Source organism: Salmo salar, chromosome ssa21 (genome assembly GCF_905237065.1).
Source record: "Salmo salar chromosome ssa21, Ssal_v3.1, whole genome shotgun sequence".
In the NCBI taxonomy this organism is placed as follows: domain Eukaryota; kingdom Metazoa; phylum Chordata; class Actinopteri; order Salmoniformes; family Salmonidae; genus Salmo; species Salmo salar.
In genome coordinates, this window is record NC_059462.1 from 56,356,262 (window position 1) to 56,375,375 (window position 19,114).

A 19,114-nucleotide genomic window follows, 5' to 3' on the forward strand; every position below is an offset into this window, starting at 1 on the left:
CGCATGTAAAAAATGTTATAAAATGATTTACATTTTAATGAGGGAAATAAGTATTTGACCCCTCTGCAAAACATGACTTAGTACTTGGTGGCAAAACCCTTGTTGGCAATCACAGAGGTCAGACGTTTCTTGTAGTTGGCCACCAGGTTTGCGCACAACTCAGGAGGGATTTTGTCCCACTCCTCTTTGCAGATCTTCTCCAAGTCATTAAGGTTTCGAGGCTGACGTTTGGCAACTCGAACCTTCAGCTCCCTCCACAGATTTTCTATGGGATTAAGGTCTGGAGACTGGCTAGGCCACTCCAGGACCTTAATGTGCTTCTTCTTGAGCCACTCCTTTGTTGCCTTGGCTGTGTGTTTTGGGTCATTGTCATGCTGGAATACCCATCCACGACCCATTTTCAATTCCCTGGCTGAGGGAAGGAGGTTCTCACCCAAGATTTGACGGTACATGGCCCCGTCCATCGTCCCTTTGATGCGGTGAAGTTGTCCTGTCCCCTTAGCAGAAAAACATCCCCAAAGCATAATGTTACCACCTCCATATTTGACAGTGGAGATGGTGTTCTTGGGGTCATAGGCAGCATTCCTCCTCCTCCAAACACGGCGAGTTGAGTTGACGTCAAAGAGCTCCATTTTGGTCTCATCTGACCACAACACTTTCACCAGTTGTCCTCTGAGTCATTCAGATGTTCATTGGCAAACTTCAGACGGGCATGTATATGTATTCTTGAGCAGGGGGACCTTGCAGGCGCTGCAGGATTTCAGTCCTTCACGGCATAGTGTGTTACCAATTGTTTTCTTGGTGACTATGGTCCCAGCTGCCTTGAGATCATTGACAAGATCCTCCCGTGTAGTTCTGGGCTGATTCCTCACCGTTCTCGTGATCATTGCAACTCCACGAGGTGAGATCTTGCATGGATCCCCAGGCCGAGGGAGATTGACAGTTCTTTTGTGTTTCTTCGAATAATCGCACCAAATGTTGTCACCTTCTCACCAAGCTGCTTGGCGATCGTCTTGTAGCCCATTCCAGCCTTGTGTAGGTCTACAATCTTGTCCCTGACATCCTTGGAGAGCTCTTTGGTCTTGGCCATGGTGGAGAGTTTGGAATCTGATTGATTGATTGCTTCTGTGGACAGGTGTCTTTTATACAGGTAACAAGCTGAGATTAGCACTCCCTTTAAGAGTGTGCTCCTAATCTCAGCTCGTTACCTGTATAAAAGACACCTGGAAGAACAAAATCTTTCTGATTGAGAGGGGGTCAAATACTTATTTCCCTCATTAAAATGCAAATCAATTTATAACATTTCTGACATGCGTTTTTCTGGATATTTTTGTTGTTATTCTGTCTCTCACTGTTCAAATAAACCTACCATTAAAATGATAGACTGATCCTTTCTTTGTCAGTGGGCAAACGTACAAAATCGGCATGGGATCAAATACTTTTCCCCCCCCACTGTAGCTCTATTCTGTTGCTTTTTATCCTAAAAAGCTCCCTAGTCCTTGCTGCTGACAAGCATACCCATAACTTGCTGCAGCCACCACCATGCTTGAAAATGTGAAGAATGATACTCAGTGATGTGTTGTGTTGGATTTGCCCCAAGCATAACGCTTTGTATTCAGGGCACAAAGTGCATTTCTTTGCCACGTTGTTTTGCAGTTTTACATTAGTGCGTTTTTGTAATCCGGATGCATGTTTTTGAATATTTTTTTTTTAAATTCTGCACAGGCTTCCTTTTCACTCTGTCAATTAGGGTTAGTATTGTAGAGTAACTACACTGTTTTATCTACCAATAGGTTCCCAGTGCGAGGCATTGGAAAAACCTCCTTGCTCTTAGTGGTTGAATCTTTGTTTTTTAATTCGCTGCTTGACTGACCGGAACATACAGAGTAAAGAGAAAAGTAAAAGAGTAAAGAGATAAGGTAGTCATTCAGAAATGATGTTAAACACTTATTGCAAACTGTGAGTCCATGTAACGTATTATATGAATTGTTAAGTAAATTTGTACTCCTGAACTTATTTAGGCTTTCCAGAGCAAAGTAGTTGAATATTTAGACATTTCAGCTTTTTATTTTTAATTATTTTGTAAAAATGTCTAAAAACGTAATTCCACTTTGACATTATGCTGTGTGTGTGTGTAGGCCCGTGACTTAATCTCAATTTGATCTATTTTTAATTCATGCTGTAACACAACAAAATGTGAAAAAAGTCAAGGGGTGTGAATACTTTCTGAAAGCACTGTGTGTGTATACATACATACATACGTACGTACGTACGTACGTACGTACGTACGTACGTACGTACGTACGTACAGTACAGTACAGTACAGGTCAAATGTTTTAGAAACACCTACTCCTTCAAGGGTTTTTCTTTATTTTTACTATTTTCTACATTGTAGAATAATAGTGAAGACATCAACACTATGAAATAACAATACCGCCAATTATGAAATAACACATATGGAATCATGTAGTAACCAAAAAAGTGTTAAACAAATCAATATTTGTTTTTATTCTTTAAAGTAGCCACCCTTTGCCTTGATGACAGCTTTGCACACTCTTGGCATTCTCTCAACCAGCTTCATGAGGTAGTCACCTGGAATGCATTTCAATTAACAGGTGTGCCGCCTTAAGTTAATTTGTGGAATTTCTTTCCTCAATGAGTTTGAGCCAGTCAGTTGTTGTGACAAAAGTAGGGGTGGTATACAGAAGATAGCCCTATTTGGTAAAAGACCAAGTCCATATTATGGCAAGAACAGCTCAAATAAGCAAAGAGAAACGACAGTCCATCATTATTTTAAGACAGGAAGGTCAGTCAGTATGGAAAATTTCAAGAACTTTGAATGTTTCTTAAAGTGCAGTCGCAGAAACCATCAAGCGGTATGATGAAACTGGCTCTCATGAGGACCGGCACAGGAAAAGAAGACCCAGAGTTCCCTCTGCTGCAGAGGATACGTTCATTAGAGTTACCAGCCTCAGAAATTGCAGCCCAAATAAATCCTTCACGGAGTTCAACTAACAGACACATCTCAACATCAACTGTTCAGAGGAGACTGTGTGAATCAGGCCTTCATGGTCGAATTGCTGCAAAGAAACCACTACTAAAGGACACCAATAAGAAGAGACTTTCTTGGGCCAAGAAACACAAGGAATGGACATTAGACCAGTGGAAATCTGTCATTTGGTCTGATGAGTCCAAATTTGAGATTTTTGGTTCCAACCGCCATGTCTTTGAGACGCAGAGTAGGTGAACGGATGATCTCCGCATGTGTGGTTCCCTTTGTGAAGCATGGAGGAGGAGGTGTGATGGTGTGGGGGTGCTTTGCTGGTGTCACTGTTGGTGATTTTTATTTAGAATTCAAGGCACACTTAACCAGCATGGCGACCACAGCATTCTGCAGCGATTCGCCATCCCATCTGGTTTGCGCTTAGTGGGACTATCATTTGTTTTTCAAAAGGACAGTGACCCAAAACACACCTCCAGGCTATGTAAGAAATGTTTGACAAAGGAGAATTATGGAGTGCTGCATCAGATGACCTGGCCTCCACAATCACCCGACCTCAACCCAGTTGAGATGAGTTAGAATGAGTTGGACCGCAGAGTGAAGGAAAAGCAGCCAACAAGTGCTCAGCATATGTTGGAAAAGCATTCCTCATGAAGCTGGTTGAGAGAATGCCAAGAGTGTGCAAAGCTCTCATCAAGGCAAAGGGTTGGCTACTTTGAAGAATCTCAAAAATATAAAATATATTTTGATTTGTTTAACACTTTTTGTTTGTATTATTTCATAGTTTTGATGTCTTTACTATTTTACAATGTAGAAAATAGTAAAAATAAAGAAACCCTTGAGTGAGTTGGTGTGTCCAAACTTTTGACTGGTACTGTATGTGCACACACAGTATAAGTCTAAAGTTTGGACACACCTACAATGTGTAAGTGTGTGTGTGTGTGTTTAGCCTGAGGGGAGCATGTATCAGGGACGACATCAGCTGTGGAGTCCCCCAGGGATCCATTCCTGGTCTTATTTTGTTCTCCCTTTGCATGCTACCACTAGGCAAAATCATTAGTGAAAATCTGTAGCTGTTGTCATTCTGAACAAGACCAATGACTACGTTGATGTGGATGTTTCCTCTTCTTCCAGAGGCTCTAAACCAGGGTGGAGACAGTGTAGACCTGGATTCCCTGATGGCAGACCTGTGTTCCATAGAGCAGGAGCTAACCACCATCGGCAAGCCAAACGCCAAGCTCCGCCAAAAACCTACCGCCGGGCGCAGCAGCGCCAAGGGGCACGGTGGAGCTGGAGGTAGTGGAGGAGGCACCTCCAGCAGCGGGGACAGTACCTCCTCCAGTACCCGGGCTTCACCAGCCTCTACGGTGGCAGCTCGCCACGGGCGTCCCATGGCTTCCAACCTGTCCCTGGATGACATCACGGCCCAGCTGGAGCAGGCGTCTCTCAGTATGGACGAGGCTGCCAGACAGAGCTCCCACTCCCTGGCCAGCGCCTCTTCCAGCTCCACCTACTCCACCATGAGGAGGCCCGCCTCCCACCATCACACACACCGCCGGACAGGATCGGTGGGGACGGTCAGCGAACACGAGGTCCGGTCTTTCTCCCTGTCGTCTCGTTCGTCGGTGAACTCTGCGTCGGCCAGCAGCATGGATTCTCTGGATAGGCCCTCGGAACAGGACGGGGCCACGCCTACACAACAGGGACCCAATCAGGGCCCCCCGGGCAACACTGAGGTAGGCTGCACACACCCTAAATCTCATCCATACACACTAAATAAGTACAGGTTAACCACTGCTTTCCGGCTCGAAGGACCATGACAGAAATGAAGCTACTTTAACTACACTAGTGGTATAGGGTTATGAAGTAGGTGTACGGTTGTTTATGGATGAAGTAGTTTGACAACAATTGAATGCGGCTGTTAGATGAACTAATTTCCCTTTGGGGATTAATATGGTACACCTCCATCTCACAGAGCCGTGCGGTACAGGTGTGGAGAGAGTGAGCACTGCTGTGGAAAGGAGATGTTTCATTAGCTATGTTTCCATTCAATAAAATATGCAGATTTTTCCACGAAAGATGTTTCCTTCAAATTTGACTTTTTTGTGGATAAAAGGCTGTTCGTGATGATGTAATGCACATAAAGACCACTTTTGTGCTAAATTAAAGAAAACATACAGTACAGGTCAAAAGTTTGGACTTGCCTCTACTCATTCAAGGTTTTTTTTTTAATTTATTTTTTTACTATTTTCTACATTGTAGAATAATAGTGAAGACGTCACAACTATGAAATAACACATATGGAATCATGTAGTAACCAAAAAAGTGTTAACAAATATATTTTAGATTCGATTCTTCAAAGTAGCCACTTTTTGCCTTGATGACAGCCTTGCACACTATATAGGGAATAGGGGGCCATGTAATGCAGTATATAGGGAATAGGGGGCCATGTAGTGAGCTATATAGGGAATAGGGGGCCGTGTAGTGCGCTATATAGGGAATAGGGGGCCATGTAGTGAGCTATATAGGGAATAGGGGGCCATGTAGTGAGCTATATAGGGAATAGGGGGCCATGTAGTGAGCTATATAGAGAATAGGGGGCCATGTAGTGCGCTATATATAGGGAATAGTTGGCCATGTAGTGCGCTATATATAGGGAATAGGGGGCCATGTCCGGGTAGGCTGGTCCGGTCCGGGTAGACTGGTCCGGGTAGACTGGTCCGGGTAGACTGGTCCGGGTAGACTGGTCCGGGTAGACTTGTCCGGGTAGACTTGTCCGGGTAGACTGGTCCGGGTAGACTTGTCCGGGTAGACTTGTCCGGGAGCACTGGTTCGGTCCGGGTAGACTGGTCCGGGTAGACTTGTCCGGTCCGGGTAGACTGGTCCGGTCCGGGTAGACTGGTCCGGGTAGACTGGTCCGGATAGACTGGTCCGGGTAGACTGGTCCGGATAGACTGGTCCGGGTAGACTGGTTCGGGTAGACTGGTCCGGTCCGGGTAGACTGGTCCGGTCCGGGTAGACTGGTCCGGATAGACTGGACCGGTTACTGCATGACACCTCAGTGTGTCAGTGAAATGAGTGCTAACAAAAATGCATATTTTAAAGAGAACATCTCCAGCATTGGCACTGCACAGTCACTCCCTGGTTGGTTTATATAGCCTGGTTGGTTTATATAGCCTGTTTATATAGCCTGGTTGGTTTATATAGCCTGGTTGGTTTATATAGCCTGGTTGGTTTATATAGCCTGGTTGGTTTATATAGCCTGGTTGGTTTATATAGCCTGGTTGGTTTATATAGCCTGTTTATATAGCCTGGTTGGTTTATATAGCCTGTTTATATAGCCTGGTTGGTTTATATAGCCTGGTTGGTTTATATAGCCTGGTTGGTTTATATAGCCTGGTTGGTTTATATAGCCTGGTTGGCTGGTTTATATAGCCTGGTTGGCTGGTTTATATAGCCTGGTTGGCTGGTTTATATAGCCTGGTTGGCTGGTTTATATAGCCTGGTTGGTTTTATAGCCTGGTTGGTTTATATAGCCTGGTTGGTTTATATAGCCTGGTTGGTTTATATAGCCTGGTTGGTTTATATAGCCTGGTTGGTTTATATAGCCTGGTTGGCTGGTTTATATAGCCTGGTTGGCTGGTTTATATAGCCTGGTTGGCTGGTTTATATAGCCTGGTTGGCTGGTTTATATAGCCTGGTTGGCTGGTTTATATAGCCTGGTTGGCTGGTTTATATAGCCTGGTTGGCTGGTTTATATAGCCTGGTTGGCTGGTTTATATAGCCTGGTTGGTTTATATAGCCTGGTTGGTTTATATAGCCTGTTTATATAGCCTGGTTGGTTTATATAGCCTGTTTTGTTTATATAGCCTGGTTGGTTTATATAGCCTGTTTATATAGCCTGGTTGGTTTATATAGCCTGTTTATATAGCCTGGTTGGTTTATATAGCCTGTTTATATAGCCTGGTTGGTTTATATAGCCTGTTTATATAGCCTGGTTGGTTTATATAGCCTGTTTATATAGCCTGGTTGGTTTATATAGCCTGGTTGGTTTATATAGCCTGTTTATATAGCCTGGTTGGTTTATATAGCCTGGTTGGTTTATATAGCCTGTTTATATAGCCTGGTTGGTTTATATAGCCTGGTTGGTTTATATAGCCTGTTTATATAGCCTGGTTGGTTTATATAGCCTGGTTGGCTGGTTTATATAGCCTGTTTATATAGCCTGGTTGGTTTATATAGCCTGGTTGGCTGGTTTATATAGCCTGGTTGGCTGGTTTATATAGCCTGGTTGGCTGGTTTATATAGCCTGGTTGGTTTATATAGCCTGTTTATATAGCCTGGTTGGTTTATATAGCCTGGTTGGCTGGTTTATATAGCCTGGTTGGCTGGTTTATATAGCCTGGTTGGTTTATATAGCCTGTTTATATAGCCTGGTTGGTTTATATAGCCTGTTTATATAGCCTGGTTGGTTTATATAGCCTGTTTATATAGCCTGGTTGGTTTATATAGCCTGGTTGGTTTATATAGCCTGGTTGGTTTATATAGCCTGTTTATATAGCCTGGTTGGTTTATATAGCCTGGTTGGTTTATATAGCCTGTTTATATAGCCTGGTTGGTTTATATAGCCTGTTTATATAGCCTGGTTGGTTTATATAGCCTGTTTATATAGCCTGGTTGGTTTATATAGCCTGGTTGGCTGGTTTATATAGCCTGGTTGGCTGGTTTATATAGCCTGGTTGGTTGGTTTATATAGCCTGGTTGGTTGGTTGGTTTATATAGCCTGGTTGGTTGGTTGGTTTATATAGCCTGGTTGGTTGGTTGGTTTATATAGCCTGGTTGGTTGGTTGGTTTATATAGCCTGGTTGGTTGGTTGGTTTATATAGCCTGGTTGGTTGGTTGGTTTATATAGCCTGGTTGGTTGGTTGGTTTATATAGCCTGGTTGGTTGGTTGGTTTATATAGCCTGGTTGGTTGGTTGGTTTATATAGCCTGTTTGGCTGGTTTATATAGCCTGGTTGGCTGGTTTATATAGCCTGGTTCGCTGGTTTATATAGCCTGGTTGGTTTATATAGCCTGTTTATATAGCCTGGTTGGTTTATATAGCCTGGTTGGCTGGTTTATATAGCCTGGTTGGCTGGTTTATATAGCCTGGTTGGTTTATATAGCCTGTTTATATAGCCTGGTTGGTTTATATAGCCTGTTTATATAGCCTGGTTGGTTTATATAGCCTGTTTATATAGCCTGGTTGGTTTATATAGCCTGGTTGGTTTATATAGCCTGTTTATATAGCCTGGTTGGTTTATATAGCCTGGTTGGTTTATATAGCCTGTTTATATAGCCTGGTTGGTTTATATAGCCTGTTTAAGCGGGGTTTATATAGCCTGGTTGGTTTATATAGCCTGGTTGGCTGGTTTATATAGCCTGGTTGGTTGGTTTATATAGCCTGGTTGGTTGGTTTATATAGCCTGGTTGGTTGGTTTATATAGCCTGGTTGGTTGGTTGGTTTATATAGCCTGGTTGGTTGGTTGGTTTATATAGCCTGGTTGGTTGGTTGGTTTATATAGCCTGGTTGGTTGGTTGGTTTATATAGCCTGGTTGGTTGGTTGGTTTATATAGCCTGGTTGGTTGGTTGGTTTATATAGCCTGGTTGGTTGGTTGGTTTATATAGCCTGGTTGGTTGGTTTTATATAGCCTGGTTATATAGCCTGGTTGGTTTATATAGCCTGGTTGGTTTATATAGCCTGTTTATATAGCCTGGTTGGTTGGTTTATATAGCCTGGTTGGTTTATATAGCCTGGTTGGTTTATATAGCCTGTTTATATAGCCTGGTTGGTTGGTTTATATAGCCTGGTTGGTTTATATAGCCTGGTTGGTTTATATAGCCTGGTTGGTTTATATAGCCTGGTTGGTTGGTTTATATAGCCTGGTTGGTTGGTTTATATAGCCTGGTTGGTTTATATAGCCTGGTTGGTTTATATAGCCTGTTTGGTTTATATAGCCTGGTTGGTTGGTTTATATAGCCTGGTTGGTTGGTTTATATAGCCTGGTTGGTTGGTTGGTTTATATAGCCTGGTTGGTTGGTTGGTTTATATAGCCTGGTTGGTTGGTTGGTTTATATAGCCTGGTTGGTTGGTTGGTTGGTTTATATAGCCTGGTTGGTTGGTTGGTTGGTTTATATAGCCTGGTTGGTTGGTTGGTTGGTTTATATAGCCTGGTTGGTTGGTTTATATAGCCTGGTTGGTTGGTTTATATAGCCTGGTTGGTTGGTTTATATAGCCTGGTTGGCTGGTTTATATAGCCTGGTTGGTTGGTTTATATAGCCTGGTTGGTTTATATAGCCTGTTTATATAGCCTGGTTGGTTTATATAGCCTGTTTATATAGCCTGGTTGGTTGGTTTATATAGCCTGGTTGGTTGGTTTATATAGCCTGGTTGGTTTATATAGCCTGGTTGGTTTATATAGCCTGTTTATATAGCCTGGTTGGTTGGTTTATATAGCCTGGTTGGTTTATATAGCCTGGTTGGTTTATATAGCCTGGTTGGTTTATATAGCCTGTTTATATAGCCTGGTTGGTTGGTTTATATAGCCTGGTTGGTTGGTTTATATAGCCTGGTTGGTTTATATAGCCTGGTTGGTTTATATAGCCTGTTTATATAGCCTGGTTGGTTGGTTTATATAGCCTGGTTGGTTTATATAGCCTGGTTGGTTTATATAGCCTGTTTATATAGCCTGGTTGGTTGGTTTATATAGCCTGGTTGGTTTATATAGCCTGTTTGGTTTATATAGCCTGGTTGGTTGGTTTATATAGCCTGGTTGGTTGGTTTATATAGCCTGGTTGGTTGGTTGGTTTATATAGCCTGGTTGGTTGGTTGGTTTATATAGCCTGGTTGGTTGGTTGGTTTATATAGCCTGGTTGGTTGGTTGGTTTATATAGCCTGGTTGGTTGGTTTATATAGCCTGGTTGGTTGGTTTATATAGCCTGGTTGGTTTATATAGCCTGGTTGGTTTATATAGCCTGTTTATATAGCCTGGTTGGTTTATATAGCCTGGTTGGTTTATATAGCCTGTTTATATAGCCTGGTTGGTTGGTTTATATAGCCTGGTTGGTTTATATAGCCTGTTTATATAGCCTGGTTGGTTGGTTTATATAGCCTGGTTGGTTGGTTTATATAGCCTGGTTGGTTGGTTTATATAGCCTGGTTGGTTGGTTGGTTTATATAGCCTGGTTGGTTGGTTGGTTTATATAGCCTGGTTGGTTGGTTGGTTTATATAGCCTGGTTGGTTGGTTGGTTTATATAGCCTGGTTGGTTTATATAGCCTGGTTGGTTTATATAGCCTGGTTATATAGCCTGTTTGGTTTATATAGCCTGGTTGGTTTATATAGCCTGGTTGGTTTATATAGCCTGGTTGGTTTATATAGCCTGGTTGGTTTATATAGCCTGTTTATATAGCCTGGTTGGTTGGTTTATATAGCCTGGTTGGTTGGTTTATATAGCCTGGTTGGTTGGTTTATATAGCCTGGTTGGTTTATATAGCCTGTTTATATAGCCTGGTTGGTTGGTTTATATAGCCTGGTTGGTTTATATAGCCTGGTTGGTTTATATAGCCTGGTTGGTTTATATAGCCTGTTTATATAGCCTGGTTGGTTGGTTTATATAGCCTGTTTATATAGCCTGGTTGGTTGGTTTATATAGCCTGGTTGGTTGGTTTATATAGCCTGGTTGGTTGGTTGGTTTATATAGCCTGGTTGGTTGGTTGGTTTATATAGCCTGGTTGGTTGGTTGGTTTATATAGCCTGGTTGGTTGGTTGGTTTATATAGCCTGGTTGGTTGGTTGGTTTATATAGCCTGGTTGGTTGGTTGGTTTATATAGCCTGGTTGGTTGGTTGGTTTATATAGCCTGGTTGGTTGGTTGGTTTATATAGCCTGGTTGGTTGGTTTATATAGCCTGGTTGGTTGGTTTATATAGCCTGGTTGGTTGGTTTATATAGCCTGTTTATATAGCCTGGTTGGTTTATATAGCCTGGTTGGTTTATATAGCCTGTTTATATAGCCTGGTTGGTTGGTTTATATAGCCTGGTTGGTTTATATAGCCTGGTTGGTTGGTTGGTTTATATAGCCTGGTTGGTTGGTTGGTTTATATAGCCTGGTTGGTTGGTTGGTTTATATAGCCTGGTTGGTTGGTTGGTTTATATAGCCTGGTTGGTTGGTTTATATAGCCTGTTTATATAGCCTGGTTGGTTTATATAGCCTGGTTGGTTTATATAGCCTGGTTGGTTTATATAGCCTGTTTATATAGCCTGGTTGGTTGGTTTATATAGCCTGGTTGGTTTATATAGCCTGGTTGGTTTATATAGCCTGTTTATATAGCCTGGTTGGTTGGTTTATATAGCCTGGTTGGTTTATATAGCCTGGTTGGTTGGTTTATATAGCCTGGTTGGTTGGTTTATATAGCCTGGTTGGTTGGTTGGTTTATATAGCCTGGTTGGTTGGTTGGTTTATATAGCCTGGTTGGTTGGTTGGTTTATATAGCCTGGTTGGTTGGTTGGTTTATATAGCCTGGTTGGTTGGTTGTTATATAGCCTGGTTGGTTGGTTGGTTTATATAGCCTGGTTGGTTGGTTGGTTTATATAGCCTGGTTGGTTGGTTGGTTTATATAGCCTGGTTGGTTGGTTGGTTTATATAGCCTGGTTGGTTGGTTGGTTTATATAGCCTGGTTGGTTGGTTTATATAGCCTGGTTGGTTTATATAGCCTGGTTGGTTTATATAGCCTGTTTATATAGCCTGGTTGGTTTATATAGCCTGGTTGGTTTATATAGCCTGTTTATATAGCCTGGTTGGTTGGTTTATATAGCCTGGTTGGTTTATATAGCCTGGTTGGTTTATATAGCCTGTTTATATAGCCTGGTTGGTTGGTTTATATAGCCTGGTTGGTTGGTTTATATAGCCTGGTTGGTTGGTTTATATAGCCTGGTTGGTTGGTTGGTTTATATAGCCTGGTTGGTTGGTTGGTTTATATAGCCTGGTTGGTTGGTTGGTTTATATAGCCTGGTTGGTTGGTTGGTTTATATAGCCTGGTTGGTTGGTTGGTTTATATAGCCTGGTTGGTTTATATAGCCTGGTTATATAGCCTGTTTGGTTTATATAGCCTGGTTGGTTTATATAGCCTGGTTGGTTTATATAGCCTGGTTGGTTTATATAGCCTGGTTGGTTTATATAGCCTGTTTATATAGCCTGGTTGGTTGGTTTATATAGCCTGGTTGGTTGGTTTATATAGCCTGGTTGGTTGGTTTATATAGCCTGGTTGGTTTATATAGCCTGTTTATATAGCCTGGTTGGTTGGTTTATATAGCCTGGTTGGTTTATATAGCCTGGTTGGTTTATATAGCCTGGTTGGTTTATATAGCCTGTTTATATAGCCTGGTTGGTTGGTTTATATAGCCTGTTTATATAGCCTGGTTGGTTGGTTTATATAGCCTGGTTGGTTGGTTTATATAGCCTGGTTGGTTGGTTGGTTTATATAGCCTGGTTGGTTGGTTGGTTTATATAGCCTGGTTGGTTGGTTGGTTTATATAGCCTGGTTGGTTGGTTGGTTTATATAGCCTGGTTGGTTGGTTGGTTTATATAGCCTGGTTGGTTGGTTGGTTTATATAGCCTGGTTGGTTGGTTGGTTTATATAGCCTGGTTGGTTGGTTGGTTTATATAGCCTGGTTGGTTGGTTTATATAGCCTGGTTGGTTGGTTTATATAGCCTGGTTGGTTGGTTTATATAGCCTGGTTGGTTGGTTTATATAGCCTGTTTATATAGCCTGGTTGGTTTATATAGCCTGGTTGGTTTATATAGCCTGTTTATATAGCCTGGTTGGTTGGTTTATATAGCCTGGTTGGTTTATATAGCCTGGTTGGTTGGTTGGTTTATATAGCCTGGTTGGTTGGTTGGTTTATATAGCCTGGTTGGTTGGTTGGTTTATATAGCCTGGTTGGTTGGTTGGTTTATATAGCCTGGTTGGTTGGTTTATATAGCCTGTTTATATAGCCTGGTTGGTTTATATAGCCTGGTTGGTTTATATAGCCTGGTTGGTTTATATAGCCTGTTTATATAGCCTGGTTGGTTGGTTTATATAGCCTGGTTGGTTTATATAGCCTGGTTGGTTTATATAGCCTGTTTATATAGCCTGGTTGGTTGGTTTATATAGCCTGGTTGGTTTATATAGCCTGGTTGGTTGGTTTATATAGCCTGGTTGGTTGGTTTATATAGCCTGGTTGGTTGGTTGGTTTATATAGCCTGGTTGGTTGGTTGGTTTATATAGCCTGGTTGGTTGGTTGGTTTATATAGCCTGGTTGGTTGGTTGGTTTATATAGCCTGGTTGGTTGGTTGGTTTATATAGCCTGGTTGGTTGGTTTATATAGCCTGGTTGGTTGGTTTATATAGCCTGGTTGGTTGGTTTATATAGCCTGGTTGGTTGGTTTATATAGCCTGGTTGGTTTATATAGCCTGTTTATATAGCCTGGTTGGTTTATATAGCCTGGTTGGTTGGTTTATATAGCCTGGTTGGTTGGTTTATATAGCCTGGTTGGTTTATATAGCCTGGTTGGTTTATATAGCCTGTTTATATAGCCTGGTTGGTTTATATAGCCTGGTTGGTTTATATAGCCTGGTTGGTTTATATAGCCTGTTTATATAGCCTGGTTGGTTTATATAGCCTGTTTATATAGCCTGGTTGGTTTATATAGCCTGGTTGGCTGGTTTATATAGCCTGGTTGGCTGGTTTATATAGCCTGGTTGGCTGGTTTATATAGCCTGGTTGGCTGGTTTATATAGCCTGGTTGGTTGGTTTATATAGCCTGGTTGGTTGGTTTATATAGCCTGTTTGGTTTATATAGCCTGGTTGGTTTATATAGCCTGTTTGGTTTATATAGCCTGGTTGGTTTATATAGCCTGGTTGGTTTATATAGCCTGGTTGGTTTATATAGCCTGGTTGGTTGGTTTATATAGCCTGGTTGGTTGGTTTATATAGCCTGGTTGGTTGGTTTATATAGCCTGGTTGGTTGGTTTATATAGCCTGGTTGGTTGGTTTATATAGCCTGGTTGGTTTATATAGCCTGGTTGGTTTATATAGCCTGGTTGGTTTATATAGCCTGGTTGGTTGGTTGGTTTATATAGCCTGGTTGGTTTATATAGCCTGGTTGGTTGGTTTATATAGCCTGGTTGGTTGGTTGGTTTATATAGCCTGGTTGGTTGGTTGGTTTATATAGCCTGGTTGGTTGGTTGGTTTATATAGCCTGGTTGGTTGGTTTATATAGCCTGGTTGGTTGGTTTATATAGCCTGGTTGGTTGGTTTATATAGCCTGGTTGGTTTATATAGCCTGGTTGGTTTATATAGCCTGTTTATATAGCCTGGTTGGTTTATATAGCCTGGTTGGTTGGTTTATATAGCCTGGTTGGTTTATATAGCCTGGTTGGTTTATATAGCCTGTTTATATAGCCTGGTTGGTTTATATAGCCTGGTTGGTTTATATAGCCTGGTTGGTTTATATAGCCTGGTTGGTTGGTTTATATAGCCTGGTTGGTTGGTTGGTTTATATAGCCTGGTTGGTTGGTTGGTTTATATAGCCTGGTTGGTTGGTTGGTTTATATAGCCTGGTTGGTTGGTTTATATAGCCTGGTTGGTTGGTTTATATAGCCTGGTTGGTTGGTTTATATAGCCTGGTTGGTTTATATAGCCTGGTTGGTTTATATAGCCTGTTTATATAGCCTGGTTGGTTTATATAGCCTGGTTGGTTGGTTTATATAGCCTGGTTGGTTTATATAGCCTGGTTGGTTTATATAGCCTGTTTATATAGCCTGGTTGGTTTATATAGCCTGGTTGGTTTATATAGCCTGGTTGGTTTATATAGCCTGTTTATATAGCCTGGTTGGTTTATATAGCCTGTTTATATAGCCTGGTTGGTTTATATAGCCTGTTTATATAGCCTGGTTGGTTTATATAGCCTGTTTATATAGCCTGGTTGGTTTATATAGCCTGGTTGGCTGGTTTATATAGCCTGGTTGGCTGGTTTATATAGCCTGGTTGGCTGGTTTATATAGCCTGGTTGGCTGGTTTATATAGCCTGGTTGGCTGGTTTATATAGCCTGGTTGGCTGGTTTATATAGCCTGGTTGGCTGGTTTATATAGCCTGGTTGGTTGGTTTATATAGCCTGTTTGGTTTATATAGCCTGGTTGGTTGGTTTATATAGCCTGGTTGGTTTATATAGCCTGGTTGGTTTATATAGCCTGGTTGGTTGGTTTATATAGCCTGGTTGGTTGGTTTATATAGCCTGGTTGGTTGGTTTATATAGCCTGGTTGGTTGGTTTATATAGCCTGGTTGGTTGGTTTATATAGCCTGGTTGGTTTATATAGCCTGGTTGGTTTATATAGCCTGGTTGGTTGGTTTATATAGCCTGGTTGGTTTATATAGCCTGTTTATATAGCCTGGTTGGTTTATATAGCCTGGTTATATAGCCTGGTTGGTTGGTTTATATAGCCTGGTTGGCTGGTTTATATAGCCTGGTTGGCTGGTTTATATAGCCTGGTTGCTTTATATAGCCTGTTTATATAGCCTGGTTGGTTTATATAGCCTGGTTATATAGCCTGGTTGGTTTATATAGCCTGGTTGGTTGGTTTATATAGCCTGGTTGGTTTATATAGCCTGGTTGGTTTATATAGCCTGTTTATATAGCCTGGTTGGTTTATATAGCCTGGTTGGTTTATATAGCCTGTTTATATAGCCTGGTTGGTTTATATAGCCTGGTTGGTTTATATAGCCTGTTTATAACGCCTGGTTGGTTGGTTTATATAGCCTGGTTGGTTTATATAGCCTGTTTATAACGCCTGGTTGGTTGGTTTATATAGCCTGGTTGGCTGGTTTATATAGCCTGGTTGGTTTATATAGCCTGGTTGGTTGGTTGGTTTATATAGCCTGGTTGGTTGGTTGGTTGGTTTATATAGCCTGGTTGGTTGGTTTATATAGCCTGGTTGGTTGGTTGGTTTATATAGCCTGGTTGGTTGGTTGGTTTATATAGCCTGGTTGGTTGGTTGGTTTATATAGCCTGGTTGGTTGGTTGGTTTATATAGCCTGGTTGGTTGGTTGGTTTATATAGCCTGGTTGGTTGGTTGGTTTATATAGCCTGGTTGGTTGGTTGGTTTATATAGCCTGGTTGGTTGGTTGGTTTATATACCCTGGTTGGTTGGTTGGTTTATATAGCCTGGTTGGTTGGTTGGTTTATATAGCCTGGTTGGTTGGTCTTCACGCTCTGCCAAATCAATCTGCACCAGCCGGGCCCTACTGACAACCACTGGTCCCGAAGACGGAGCGCCTATCCTCCACCATCTGCCAGAAGGGGGATCTGAGCTAAGATGGCTTCCTCAGGATGAGTGGGGGAGAGATGGAGATGAGGAGATTCCCATTGGTACACAGGACTCCCCACACGCTATGAGGCTTCTTTTTTATCTTTATGAGTGTACTTGATTAACTTTCTATTGGAAAATGTTGTTACCTGTTTTTCCCCTATCACTTGAAGCGGACGACTGTTTTAGGGATACTATGATGCATGTGCCTCTGTCTTAATGTCAAGGGGATGTATTTTTATCGTGTGTGTGTGTGTGCTGTCATTGCAAGTCGTTGATGATGTATGCTGTGATAAAACAATTTCCCAAGTTGGGCTTAATGAAGTAATCCTCTACTCTAACTCACAGGATGTGCAGACAGGCAGGCAGACAGGCAGGCAGACAGGCAGGCAGGCAGACAGGCAGACAGGCAGGCAGACAGACAGGCAGGCAGACAGAGAGGCAGGCAGACAGAGAGGCAGGCAGACAGAGAGGCAGGCAGACAGAGAGGCAGGCTGACAGAGAGGCAGGCTGACAGAGAGGCAGGCTGGCAGAGAGGCAGGCTGACAGAGAGGCAGGCTGACAGAGAGGCAGGCTGGCAGAGAGGCAGGCTGGCAGAGAGGCAGGCTGACAGAGAGGCAGGCTGACAGAGAGGCAGGCTGGCAGAGAGGCAGGCTGGCAGAGAGGCAGGCTGGCAGAGAGGCAGGCTGACAGAGAGGCAGGCTGACAGAGAGGCAGGCTGACTGCCTCGTTCAATTCTTGTCCATGCATTGATCACTGAGTCTGTTTTAAATCAATATTTTCTGTTTCTCCTGTCCTTTACTCATGTGGTGCAAACTGTTTACTACCTGACATGACCCAGTTCTAAGAGACACAGACGCTTTTTTATTAAATCCATAAATAAATATAGGACAAAACACACATCACGACAAGAGAGACAACGCAACACTACCTGATGAGAGACCTAAAGACAACAACACAGCAAGGCTGTCACGACTTCAGCCGAAGTCGGGTTCCTCTCCTTGTTCGGTCGGCGTCGCCGGTCTACTAGCCATCGCCGATCCACTTTTCATTTTCCATTTGTTTTGTCTTTGTTTCTACACACCTGTTTTTCATTCCCCTACTTATTGTTCATGTATTTAACCCTCTGTTTCCCCCATGCTGTTGTGTGGGATTGTTTCATGTCATGTTCAGTAATGTTGGTGACTGGTTATTTCGACGGGTGCTGTTTTTTGCCCCGTGCGTAAAAGTTGATGTTTGCGTGTATTGTCTTACCTCGCACCATTCATTATTCTGAGTAAAGTTACGTTGCTCCCAATTCTCTGCTCTCCTGCGCCTGACTGCATACACCAGCTACACCCACCATTATGACAAAGGCAGCAATACATGACAACACAGCATGCTAGCAACACAACACAACATGACAGCATGGTAGCAACACAACATGACAACATGGTAGCAACACAACATAACAACAACATGGTAGCAACACAACATAACAACGACATGGTAGCAGCATAACATAACAACGACATGGTAGCAACACAACATAACAACGACATGGTAGCAACACAACATGACAACTACATGGTAGCAACACAACACAACAACAACATGGCAGCAACACAACATAACAACAACATGGTAGCAACACAACATAACAACAACATGGTAGCAACACAACAACAACATGGTAGCATGACAACACAACAACAACATGGTAGCAAGACAACACAACAACAACATGGTAGAAACACAACATAACAACAGCATGGTAGCAACACAACATGACAACAACATGGTAGAAACACAACATAACAACAGCATGGTAGGAACACAACATAACAACAACATGGTAGCAACACAACATGACAACAACATGGTAGCAACACAACATGACAACATGGTAGAAACACAACATGACAACAACATGGTAGAAACACAACGTAACAACAGCATGGTAGCAACACAACATGACAACAACATGGTAGAAACACAACATAACAACAACATGGTAGCAACACAACACAACAACAACATGGCAGCAACACAACATAACAACAACATGGTAGCAACACAACAACAACATGGTAGCATGACAACACAACAACAACATGGTAGAAACACAACATGACAACAACATGGTAGCAACACAACACAACAACAACATGGCAGCAACACAACATGACAACAACATGGTAGAAACACAACAACAACATGGTAGCAACACAACACAACAACAACATGGTAGCAACACAACAACAACATGGTAGCAACACAACAACAACATGGTAGCAACACAACATAACAACAACATGGTAGAAACACAACACAACAACAACATGGTAGAAACACAACACAACAACAACATGGTAGCAACACAACACAACAACAACATGGTAGCAACACAACACAACAACAACATGGTAGCAACACAACACAACAACGACATGGTAGCAACACAACACAACAACGACATGGTAGCAACACAACACAACAACGACATGGTAGCAACACAACACAACAACAACATGGTAGCAACACAACACAACATGACAGCATGGTAGCAACACAACACAACATGACAGCATGGTAGCAACACAACATAACAACAACATGGTAGCAACACAACACAACATCGACATGGTAGCAACACAACATAACAACGACATGGTAGCAACACAACATAACAACGACATGGTAGCAACACAACACAACAACAACATGGTAGCAACACAACACAAC

General features: G+C 42.3%; 1 pseudogene; it reads left to right on the forward strand.

Moving 5' to 3' along the window:
• The window catches only part of LOC106582537 (ras-associated and pleckstrin homology domains-containing protein 1-like), a 177,768-nt pseudogene that overhangs the window by 88,629 nt on the left and 70,025 nt on the right, over positions 1-19,114 (forward strand).